Below are 12,455 nucleotides of genomic sequence, written 5' to 3' on the forward strand. Positions count from 1 at the left end.
CGAAAGCCGAGCCGATTGATGGTATCTCTTTTGAGTTTTGTCCCAGGGAAGCTAATCAGGTGGCCCGTCAGCTTGCAAAACATGCTTATGATAATCAGTTGGAGTTTATCTAGGAGGGTGATCCACCATCCTTTTTATTGCCTTATGTTTTGCATGATGTAACCCTGTTGACAAAGCAATAAATCACCGAGAGGATTTTTCGCTCAAAAAAAAAGAAAAGGAAACTTAATAATAGTTAGAGGCCAAATTATGTTGAGAACTATGGATGAACTTATTGACCTTCATCGAGTCAATGGGGTGAAGCTTTTATCAGGGACATTTTTATATCAGTAGACGCGGAAAGGATCCTATGAATCCCCTTGAATGATCATCTGATAGAAGACTCGTGGCTTGGCAGAAAACGAAACCATGGGAGCACCAATTCGGAGCTCGAACATCTCGCAAGGATGGGCAAGGGTCTTCAAGGACTGACTGGGTTTGTGACACTGTCAAAACTGTAAGTCCCCCTAGGAAGATCAAAATAGTTGTATGGAGAGCGCTCCATTGTGTTGTTCCTGGGATGACAATGCTTCTAGGCACAGATTTGTTTCATCTCAATGCCCAGTGTGTCATGCTTGAGCTGAGGACATTCGACATTTACTCTTCACTTGTCATCGAGCTTTCGAGGTATGGAAATCTACAGGCCTTCATGAGGTTATTTTGCAGTCTCTATTTGTCGACATATCAGGGTCGGTTGTTCTTGAAGATTTATTGCAAAGTACGTGCAAAAAATCACCTACTCTCAGACAGTTAGGGGGCATGATATATTTGGTGGCAGCGGCATAAGTTAGTGAAAGGAGAGCATATGGCAGCGACATCCAGAACAACATTTGGTATTCAAGCTTATGTCTAACTACGGTCAGCTACTCCTTCGGCACAGCCACATGAAATACAATGAACTAAACCAACACACTGTACTTTTTTTAAAAGAAGACTAAAGACGTGCCATTTTCATTAATTAAGAAAGAAGGTTTTTACAATGGCCCGCAAATCAAGGATGCAAAAACAATTACTCTCACGGCATTACAAACTCAAGTGTGCAGCTTCTGCACCCAAAGTCGGGACTCCTCCTTGATCTTCATCACAATCTCCATTGTGGGGGCGCTGAGGTTGCGGAATACTGGGGAGACTTGTGTGAGATCTCACATCGAATTTTGAGCTGATTTTTTTCCGGAGTTGTAGAGATACCCCACATGAATATTGTCAAACAATTCCAAATTTTTTTGAAATGTCAAAATATGAATTTTTGGGTTTGATCTCACGATCTCACCTAATGTGAGATCTCATACAAGTCTCCCTCGCGGAATACTCTGGCATTCCACTCTTTCCTGATTTCCCATGTGACAAGCATCCTCAAGGGGAGATGGCCTTTCTGTTTTGGTCGACCGTACTAGTTATCTCAATCCACCACTCCTTCACCGAGGCCATAAGATGCCCAATCTAGAATCATGACGTGAAGGAGTCCAAGCCAAAAAGTGAGCTCCACCTAGACCCAACGCGTGTAGCGGCAGTGACAAATGAGGGCACACTCCACAATTCAGCCATCCACGTCAGAGCAACCTATCGGCCGTCCAACTCTATCTTGAATGACAAGCCAGGCAAGAATTTGTGCTTGGGGGAAGCCTAAACTCTCCAAGCTGTGGTGAGTATGAGAAAGCCTTTCACAGGGGTTGGCGAATTCCTGGATGTGCTCCAAGGAAATGCCAAGGCAGGTGTCAATTTGGCGAATCCAAGAGTTATCCTGCCAAGTCATGCCAACCATGCAACTCCTTCTGCGAGAGAGGTTGATGCTCCCTTCTTCGATGATGGCTCGGCTGCGCCTGGGGCTGTCGTTCACAATGACTGTGGTGAGATCATGACTGGGGCCGGTGGCTTGGGCACTGGGCCATCTGCTCTACGCACCACAACGTAAGCGTTAGCATTATTGAAGGGACTTGAATTACCGAAGCAGCTAGGGTGTCCACACATGTTGGAATTGAACTCACTAGAGCTTGTGCAATCTTGCAATGGTATTATTGAAGTCGAGAGTCCCTTGGCGGCGATTATGCATGAATGCGTTCTTAGAGCTCGTCGCTTCAGATCAATCTCCTTCCAGCATTGTCCATGCAAACTAAGTGGCGCATTCTTTAGCTAGGCATGCTTATGATTCTATATATTCTACTATGTTTTAGGATGGAGATTCCCTGGCTTCATTATTTCTCTTGTAATAAACAATGGCATTGCTTATTTCGTAGTAAAATGCGCCATGAAGCATTCCCACAGAAGATGTTGTATACAAGGCCAATTACAAGCATGCATGTCAGCACCGGTGTGCACCCATGTTAAGCCTGATGAGCCAAGTGTCTAAAAGAATTGACAACTTCGGGTTCCGTTAACGGGCGACCATGATTGCATCCATCTAAGTGGGCATGAGACCATGAGTGAGTAGGGCCAGTAAAACGACCATTTAACTGTTAAGCTTTTAACTTTACAATTCAACCACTGTTACTGCAGTGAATCATTGTACTCAACCATATATATGCCGATTCCTTCTGTAATGGAAAGTAGAATTTCAGATGAAAACCTAGAGTAACTAGTTCTGGTATCTCCTTTATCCTTCTCTCGACCCCCTCTCTACCAGAGAAATGCACAAATCCTAGCCATATCCACACCATTCAACCGTGCGGTGCCTCCCCCTGATCTTCTTCGGTTATCATGAAACCGAATCCCACCGGTATGAGAGAACAAAGAAGCAGTGCCATCATCTTGTAGGGGTCCTGCACATCAGGATTCCAGTTGAAATATCGCGCCACGAATATCCAAGCCATCATAGTGATACTCATCGCGGCCATGAAACACTGCAAAACCATATACACAGCGAGGTTGTAAAGCAAGCACGACAAATATAGATAGCTACCGAAATCCATGGACTGTGGTGCGTGGTTAAAGAAGTATAAATGCACGAGAGTAGAATCAAACATCTGAGTTTTTTATCTATGATCTAATAGATTATTACGGAGGAGGCACGTTATATAGGAAGATAAATTCAGAGGGGCAAAAGGAAGGCTGTAAAATCAGGTTCAGTTAACGGAGATTGCATCCATCTGCGTGGGCACTTGAGTGAGAAAGGGCCAATTAAACAACTATATATAGTTAGCCTGTCTCCTTCCCCCTTCTCTCGATCCCCTCTCTACTGGAGAAACGCACGGGCTTAGACAGTGCCTCCCCTTGAGCATGTACGTGTGTCCTAGTCCTAGGTCTCTGCATCTTCTTGTGTTATCATGAAACCGAGTCCAACTGGTATGAGAGCAAAAACGATAAGCCCCATCATGATATAGGGATCATGCACATCAGGGTCCGAACTGAAATATCGCCTCACGAATATCCAAGCCATCATTGCGATGATCATCGTGGCTGCGAAACACTGCAAAATCATATGCACATCGAGGTTGTAAAGCAAGCACGACAGATACAGATAGCTACCGAAATCCACGGACTGATGCGTAGTTGGAAGGATTGAATGCACGAGCGAATGATAGGTACTGAAATCCATGGATTGATGCATGATTAATAATAAATAACTAAATGCACGAGCGGGAATCAGTCATCTGAGTTTTCTATCTATGATCTAATAGATTATTACGGAGGAAGCACGTTACACAGGAAGATAACTCAGAGAGGCAAAAGGAAGGTTGTGAAAGAAAAGGGATGTGTGTGGCTAGGTCTTAGTCGACTGAGACTTTAAGGGATATAGTATATAATAAAATGAAAATAATTTTCTTACAAGAATCTACATATAAAATCAAAAGAAGATATTATCAACTGAGACATAACGAAGTCTAAATCGACTGAGACTTAGCAAAACTAAAAAGGATAATTTAGAGGGGTGAGTGAAAGGATAACTGGAAGGGGGTCTGTCTAGTGCGCACCCTAGTGAGGATCTTGAAGTATTTCCAGACTGTGGGGTTGGGCGGTGGCCGTTGACGGAGGCGGACGCCTTCTTCCATCCGGCGGATCTGCTCCTCGTATGGCACAGTACCATACAGCAGCGGCCGGTGAGGGCCAGCGGGTCGAGACTGGCTCCCGTCATAGGAGGGTATGTAGAAGCCGCCGTGGCCGCCGAAGAACCAGTATCCCATCGACGGAACACGCCGGACGGCTGGTGGGAGCAGATCGATCCCGGCAGGTGAAGTCTAGGCGCGACGACGGACGGAAAATCTTGGGCTCGTGGTTTCGGATCTGGTTTCGGCCTTTCGGGGGCGCGCGTGGGGATTGTGTTTTTTTTTTAGGGAAACTTGCGCGGGCCGTATCTCTGTTGGACACAAGCCCAGCGCCCCTTTGCTTCCTAGTAGGTAAACGTGGAAAGTCTTCTAGAAAAAAGGTAAACGTGGAAAGTCGAAAAAAAAAAGTAAACGTGGAAAGCGGCGGTGAATAGCCGATTGCCATTCCTTCGGAGCGGACATTCCCTCGGGGCGACTCCAACCCGATCCATCGAATCGCTTGTAAATGTTTGGACCATGCTGCTCGGACACATTTTTTTAAGGGTGTCCAGACACATTTTAGCGATTCACTTTTGTGCATCAAACGTCTGTCTACTGCCTGGTTTGGACGTTCAAAATCTTGCAAACCGAAAGCAAAGCTTGGGAGGTTTGCGGGCGTTCCACATCTGCCACAAGGCCAACACAACGACCAGCAACGCTGCAGACAGAAGAATATGGAGGACGATGTGGCGGCGGCCGGTGGCCCTAGGCAACACGGGGGGCGCTCACGCCGCCGCCCGAGATCACACCGGCGAAGCCTGGGTTGTGGGCTGACGGCGGCGGCGGGGCCTTCTCCCTCGCGCGACAACGGCAACGCGGTCACGACGGTGATTCGGCGGCAAGGAGCGGCGGGATCCCCTCGGTGTACATGGTGCGGCAACAGTGGAGGCGTGGCCACTCTGCGACGTAGGCGCCCGTGTGGCGGCGGTTGGGATCGCAGGTCTTACCGGGCCCAGATGAGCTTGGGCGGGCCGGTGGATCTGGTCCACGGCGACAGGCAAGCGCGGTGGGCCTGACGGCGCCAGCTGCTTAGGCACTGTGGTGGTGTCGCGGCCGGTCGGCCGGTCAGGCAGCGGCGGCGTAGATCCGTTTCGTCCAGTCCCCGGCAGAGATGGTGGCGGTCCGTGCACAAGATGCTTGATGGAGACTCTTCGAACAGTTCTGGGTGAAAACCTGCTCTCAGCTAGCTGCCAAGGTCGACGGTGGAGGCGCTCTTCTGTGTCGTTCCCTTCTTGAAGGCATCGCCGTGGAGAAGCTCCAGACCACTATATGCTATCTCCGAGGAAAAACCCTAGATCATTAGATTAGATGACAGTGGCGCTCTTGTGTCGCTTTCCTCTTGGAGGCATCATTCTTGGAGGTGTACACGGGCTCGAGGGACCAGTGGACGACATCTTTGGTGGAGCGATGCTTCATCCTACACATTGATGGCGGTGGATCTCAACGACGTGGCGATGTGGAGACTCGGCGTCCGATGTGGAGAGATGAACTTGCGCAGGAGGATGACGTTGTCTGACGTCATGGTGGCACCGATGGCAGAGAGGCCTGGCAAGGTCGATGCGTGAGTATCTGCTCTGAAGATGGATCTATGAAAGATGATGGTGACGGCCCTTGCAGCATGCGTATGCGGTGCTCGCTGAGAGTGCGCCGGACCGGTGTGCACTAGTAGAAAAAGAGGCTTCCATACGCCCCCATTAGTCCCCAAAATAATCGAACCGCGACCAAAGGGGTCTTTAGTCGCGGTTCGGGAGGAGACCCGCGACCAACTATCTGGGCCCAGCGCGCTCGGTCGACAGCTGGCGGACGGGAGGGGCTTTAGTCCCGGTTGGCCTGGCCAACCGGGACTAAAGGTCCTCAGGCTGGCCCGAAGGCCTTTAGTCGCGGTTGGCTAGACCAACCGGTACTAAAGGGCCCATCAAACTCTACCCCCCCCCCCGGACCGCCTTTTCAGTTTTAGAAAAACCAAAAGAAAATGATGGAAATGTCAAAGAAATAAAATAAAATAAGTTTCTCATGTGATATGTGGTCTAGTTGTTGGGAAAATTAACAAATATGAATTTCGACTTTATTTGCAAAATCTCTCTGGAATTTCTTAAAATGGGCATAACTTTTGCATACGAACTCGGATGAAAAAGTTTTTTATATGAAAAATCATCTACTCAAAAAGTTACATCCGAATTTAACCGGGGGAACCCCGTTAAACATTTTCAAAATCCTCAAAAACCTAACAGAAAAAAGATACGGGGCTTTTAAGATCTGGAGAGGCAAAAAATTCAAAAAAATTCAAATTGTGGTCAAACTGTGGTCAAACAATGGTCAAACTAATTATTCTAGAATATTAGTGTTACTAAATAATTATTTCAGTTTTTTTTAAATTTTGGTCAAATCTGGTCAAACAGTGGTCAAACAATGGTCAAACAATGGTCAAACTAATTATTCCAGAAATATTAGTGTTACTAAATAATTATTGTTTTTTAAAACAATAGTTTCAAACTCAAACAGTGAAATGTGTCACTTCATGCTCAAGCTAAATTCCTGAGGGTTAATAGAATTGACATCCTACTATTGTCAGGAAAACAACAAGTGCAGACTTGGAAACGAGGGAGAATAGAACCCGGAAGTTAAGCGTGCTCAGGCTGGAGTAGTGAGAGGATGGGTGACCGTCCGGGAAGTTAGATGATTTGGAATGATGAGGGGTGATTAGAGATTAGAGGATAAATTGAGCAGTGATGAGGGGTGGTGATTAGAGATTAGAGGTTAAAATAATTCAGAAATTTGAAAATTAAAAAAATTAAAAAAATTCGCCAAAAAAACAGGTTTAGGGGGGCTAAAACCCTAAACCTGCGGAGGAGGCCTTTAGTCCCGGTTAGCCACGAGAACCGGGACTAAAGGTCCTCCGCCCCGACGGACCCCTGGCGCCCACGTGGACGGGCCTTTAGTCGCGGTTCGTAAGAGGCGCGACTAAAGGGGGGTCTTTAGTCGCGCATATTTAGTCCCGGTTGCACAGCCGGGACTAAAGGCCTTTGCGAACCGGGACTAAAGGCCCATTTTCTACCAGTGGTGTGCCCCAGTACCCGGCATTGCAACTTGGTTCACGGGTCGGCGTCGGTGTGTGGGGACAGGTGGAAGACGATAAAGTGCATAGCCTACCATCTACACCCTCCGTTCCACAATACTTGCATTCCCTTTATCAAAATATAGATGTATTTAGACATGTTTTAGTATATAGGTACAACCATTTTTGGATAAATGGAAGTCAAGTATTTTGGAACGGAGAGAGTAGCTGTTACCCTACTACGACAAGGTCCATGACAGCCCATATGCCAGGGTAATACGTACACTAAGTCGGCATCGCGCGTCGACCATCTTGAGATACAGTGCAGCGCTTCGACCGCTAGGATAGCACGGCCCCGGCGCACGTGCTCTAAAAATCTGCGTCTACGGCCCGGGGAAAAGACGGCGACAGCGGTCAGAGCCGAGCGCGATGACGCATGATCACCACCGCGTCGGCTCCCTGCGCAAGTAACTCTACGGCGAGTTCAGCATCCAGATGAAGCTCGTCCCGGCAACTCCGCCGGCACCGTCACCTCCTTCTACGTACGTAATCCACTCGACTCAGATCCGAGCACAGAATACATTATACATGGTTCAGAGTCAGATTGACTGATGCCATTGCTATTTGCTGCAGCTGTCGTCGGGCGACGGCCCCGGGCACGACGAGATCGACATGGAGTTCATGGCCGCCTGAGTTGCCGGTTAGGCAACTCCATGGGGCAGCCGATGGTGCTCAACACCAACGTGTGTCGTGTGGGGCAACGACGATGGCAAGAAGGAGCACCAGTTGGACCTATGGTTCGACCCGGCCGCCGACTACCACACCTACACCACCATCTGGAACGACAAGAACCTCCTCTACATCCGCTCCTTCAGGCGCTACGCCGACCTGGCCTACCCGAGCGCCAAGCCCATGTCGGTGCACGCTACGCTCTGGGACGGCAGCTACTGGGCGACGCAGAAGGGCAAGGTCCCCGTGGACTGGTCCGGCGCGCCCTTCGTCGTCTCCTACCGCGCCTACTCCGCCGACGCCTGCGGCCTGCCTGCCCGCGGACGGCGGGGAAGGCAGCCCGCTCTCCTGCCCCGCTGGCACCGACCGCTGGATGAACCGGCAGCTCGACGACGCCGAGCAAGGCACCGTCGCATGGGCCAGGCGCGAGCGACTACATGCGCTACGACTGCTGCGACGACGGCTGGCGATTCCCGCAGGGCTTCCCCGCCGAGTGCTCCCGCGGCTGAACAACTGAACTGATTGAGTTCACGCCCCACTTGTGCAGATTGTTCGTTGTCGATTCATTCCTTGTTTCTTGGTCTTGGGTCAGCTCTATGTGTTCTTGATTTCATTACTTATTCTTACCTAGAGGGATTAGATTGAAGCGTTTTCCGGAAGCGACGTTCCTGGCGATTAGGTTTAGCGCGTCGCCGCCCGCCAGCGGCGGCCGCTGATCCTGTGGGCTGTGGCCTTCTCGTGCGGCTAGCTTGATGTACTGACGAGGTACTCCCTTCTTAGTTTTCTGTCCCCTGGCAGAGGAAGCTAGGGTTTGATGTCCTCCGACGGCTCCGCTGACCGTGAGTCCTCTTTGTTAATCACCACTGTAAAGTGGAGATCTGCTGTCCTCCGGCGGCTGCGCCGACCGAGAGTTTCTTCGTTGTCGAATACCGGGTGTACGGTCTCCTCGTCGCAGGCGGACCGGTCGTCATGAAAGTCTTGAGTTGGAATTGTCGCGGGCTTAAGAACGCCGCGGCAGTTCGAGCTCTACTGGATGTCGAGCGAGCATGCAACCCTCAGGTGATGTTTTTGTCAGAGACACATCTTGAAAGTTATCCATCGGAGTGTTTGAGGAAGAGATTGCACATGGACCAAAAGTTTGTGTGCCCTGAAGATGGTAGAAAGGGAGGACTGATCTTGTTTTGGAAAAAGGAAATCAAAGTGCAGCGTCTGAACCAAGATCCGATGTATATAGACATGACAATGGAAGACTCGAATAGCTTGGTGTGGAGACTTACGGGCATGTATGGTGAATTTAGACGGGAAAACAAGTACAAAACCTGGGATCGCATGCGCCATCTCCATCATGCTCACAATCTTCCCTGGTTGTTGATTGGGGACTTAAACGAAATTCAGTTTCTACACGAAAAAGAGGGCGGGAATCCACATGCATGCATTTCAAAATGCTATTGATGATTGTGAGCTAAGGGATATGGGTTTTTTGGGTGATAAATTCACATGGCATCGAGGACGGATCCGAGAACGACTAGACAGGGGTTTGGTGAATGAAGCATGGGCAAATCTTTTCCCCGTGGCAGCTTTGGAAAACTTACAGTACAACCACTCGGATCATAGACCATTGTTGGTCAACACTGAACACTATACTGTGCCCGTTCATGGCGATGCAAGACCATTGAGATTTGAGTCGAGGTGGTTGTGAGAAGCAAAGTTCAATGATACTGTAATGGACGCTTGGCAGAAAGTAGGATCGGACCCTGCAGCCAATTCGCTTTATGAGAAGTTAAATCGCATGCATGCGATGTTCCACGATTGGGACCAGAGGGTTTTGAAGAAACCTAAACGGTGCCTCCATAAGGCGCAGCATGATCTTGAGAGGGTGATGAGAGGCCCAATTAATGACGACAGTGAAGAAGCGCGCAAAGAGCTTTCAGAGCTGATTGAATACCTACTAGAACTTGAAAAAATTCATATGATGCAAATGTCACGTATTTCGTGGCTGAAAAATGGTGATAGAAATACGGGCTTCTTTCAAGCCTATGTTTCGGCAAGGAGAAAAAGAAATTTTATCAAAAAGTTGAAAGACTCGGATGGAAATTGGATGGAAGGTACTGTTGGGGAACGTAGTAATTTCAAAAAATTCCTACGCACACGCAAGATCATGGTGATGCATAGCAACGAGAGGGGAGAGTGTCGTCCACGTACCCTCGTAGACCGTAAGCGGAAGCCTTATGAGAACGCGGTTGATGTAGTCGTACGTCTTCACGATCCGACCGATCAAGTACCGAACGCACGGCACCTCCGAGTTCAGCACACGTTCAGCTCGGTGACGTCCCACGAACTCCGATCCAGCAGAGCTTCGAGGGAGAGTTCCGTCAGCACGATGGCGTGATGACGGTGATGATGATGCTACCGACGCAGGGCTTCGTCTAAGCACCGCTACGATATGACCGAGGTGGATTATGGTGGAGGGGGGCACCGCACATGGCTAAAAGATCAACTGATCAACTTGTGTGTCTATGGGGTGCCCCCTTCCCCCGTATATAAAGAAGTGGAGGAGGGGGAGGGCCGGCCCTCTACTATGGCGCGCCCTGGGGAGTCCTACTCCCACCGGGAGTAGGATTCCCACCCTTCCATGTAGTAGGAGTAGGAGAGAAGGAAGGGGAAGAGAGAAGAGAAGGAAGGAGGGGGCGCCGCCCCTCTCCCTAGTCCAATTTGGACTAGGCCTTGGGGGGTGTGCGGCCTGCCCTAGGCAGCCCCTCTCTCTCTCTCCCCTAAAGCCCAATAAGGCCCATATACTTCCCGGCGAATTCCCGTAACTCTCCGGTACTCCGATAAATACCCGAACCACTAAGAACATTTCCGATGTCCGAATATAGCCTTCCAATATATCGATCTTTACGTCTCAAACATTTTGAGACTCCTCGTCATGTCCCTGATCTCATCCGGGACTCCGAACAACCTTCGGTACATCAAAACACATAAACTCATAATACCGATCATCACCGAACGTTAAGCGTGCGGACCCTACGGGTTCGAGAATTATGTAGACATGACCGAGACACGTCTCCGATCAATAAACAATAGCGGAACCTGGATGCTCATATTGGCTCCTACATATTCTACGAAGATCTTTATCGGTCAAACCGCATAACAACATACGTTGTTCCCTTTGTCATCGGTATGTTACTTGCCCGATATTCGATCGTCGGTATCTCAATACCTAGTTCAATCTCGTTACCGGCAAGTCTCTTTACTCGTTCTGTAATACATCATCCCGCAACTAACTCATTAGTTGCATTGCTTGCAAGGCTTATAGTGATCTGCATTACCGAGAGGGCCCAGAGATACCTCTCCGACAATCGGAGTGACAAATCCTAATCTCGATCTATGCCAACCCAACAAACACCTTCGGAGACACCCGTAGAGCATCTTTATAATCACCCAGTTACGTTGTGATGTTTGATAGCACACAAGGTGTTCCTCCGGTATTCGGGAGTTGCATAATCTCATAGTCATAGGAACATGTATAAGTCATGAAGAAAGCAATAGCAACATACTAAACGATCAAGTGCTAAGCTAACGGAATGGGTCAAGTCAATCACATCATTTTCTAATGATGTGATCCCGTTAATCAAATGACAACTCATGTCTATGGCTAGGAAACTTAACCATCTTTGATTCAACGAGCTAGTCAAGTAGAGGCATACTAGTGACACTCTGTTTGTCTATGTATTCCGACATGTACTAAGTTTACGGTTAATACAATTTCTAGCATGAAAATAAACATTTATCATGATATAAGGAAATATAAATAATAACTTTATTATTGCCTCTAGGGCATATTTCCTTCAGTCTCCTACTTGCACTAGAGTCAATAATCTAGTTCACGTCGCCATGTGATTTAACACCAATAGTTCACATCACCATGTGATTAATATCCATAGTTCACATCGCCATGTGACCAACACTCAAAGGGTTTACTAGAGTCAGTAATCTAGTTCACATCGCCTATGTGATTAACACCCAAAGAGTACTAAGGTGTGATCATGTTTTGCTTGTGAGAGAAGTTTAGTCAACGGGTCTGCCATATTCAGATCCGTATGTATTTTGCAAATTTCTATGTCAACAATGCTCTGCACGGAGCTACTCTAGCTAATTGCTCCCACTTTCAATATGTATCCAGATTGAGACTTAGAGTCATCTGGATCAGTGTCAAAACTTGCATCGACGTAACCCTTTACGACGAACCTTTTGTCACCTCCATAATCGAGAAACATATCCTTATTCCACTAACGATAATTTTGACCGCTGTCAAGTGATCTACTCCTAGATCACTATTGTACTCCCTTGCCAAACTCAGGGCAGGGTATACAATAGGTCTGGTACACAACATGGCATACTTTATAGAACCTATGGCTGAGGCATAGGGAATGACTTTCATTCTCTCTCTATCTTCTGTCGTGGTCGGGCTTTGAGTCTTACTCAACTTCACACCTTACAACACAAGCAAGAACTCCTTCTTTGACTGTTCCATTTTGACTTCAAAAATCTTGTCAAGGTATGTACTCATTGAAAAATCTTATCAAGCGTCTTGATCTATCTCTATAGATCTT

General features: G+C 48.2%; 1 long non-coding RNA gene and 1 pseudogene across 1 annotated transcript; one reads left to right on the forward strand and one right to left on the reverse strand.

Annotated features, from left to right (window-relative positions):
- Positions 1 to 2,484: 2,484 nt before the first annotated feature.
- LOC120964135 (uncharacterized) lies at positions 2,485 to 4,662 on the reverse strand. Its single transcript, XR_012183763.1, has 2 exons — positions 3,948 to 4,662; positions 2,485 to 2,876 (listed from the first exon to the last, which is right to left on the reverse strand). It is a non-coding gene; the product is annotated as an uncharacterized lncRNA (long non-coding RNA).
- A 2,922-nt stretch (positions 4,663 to 7,584) lies between these two features.
- LOC109741439 (xyloglucan endotransglycosylase/hydrolase protein 8-like) lies at positions 7,585 to 8,351 on the forward strand (annotated as a pseudogene).
- The last annotated feature ends 4,104 nt before the right edge of the window (positions 8,352 to 12,455 follow it).

Source organism: Aegilops tauschii, chromosome 5, assembly GCF_002575655.3.
Source record: "Aegilops tauschii subsp. strangulata cultivar AL8/78 chromosome 5, Aet v6.0, whole genome shotgun sequence".
NCBI lineage: Eukaryota > Viridiplantae > Streptophyta > Magnoliopsida > Poales > Poaceae > Aegilops > Aegilops tauschii.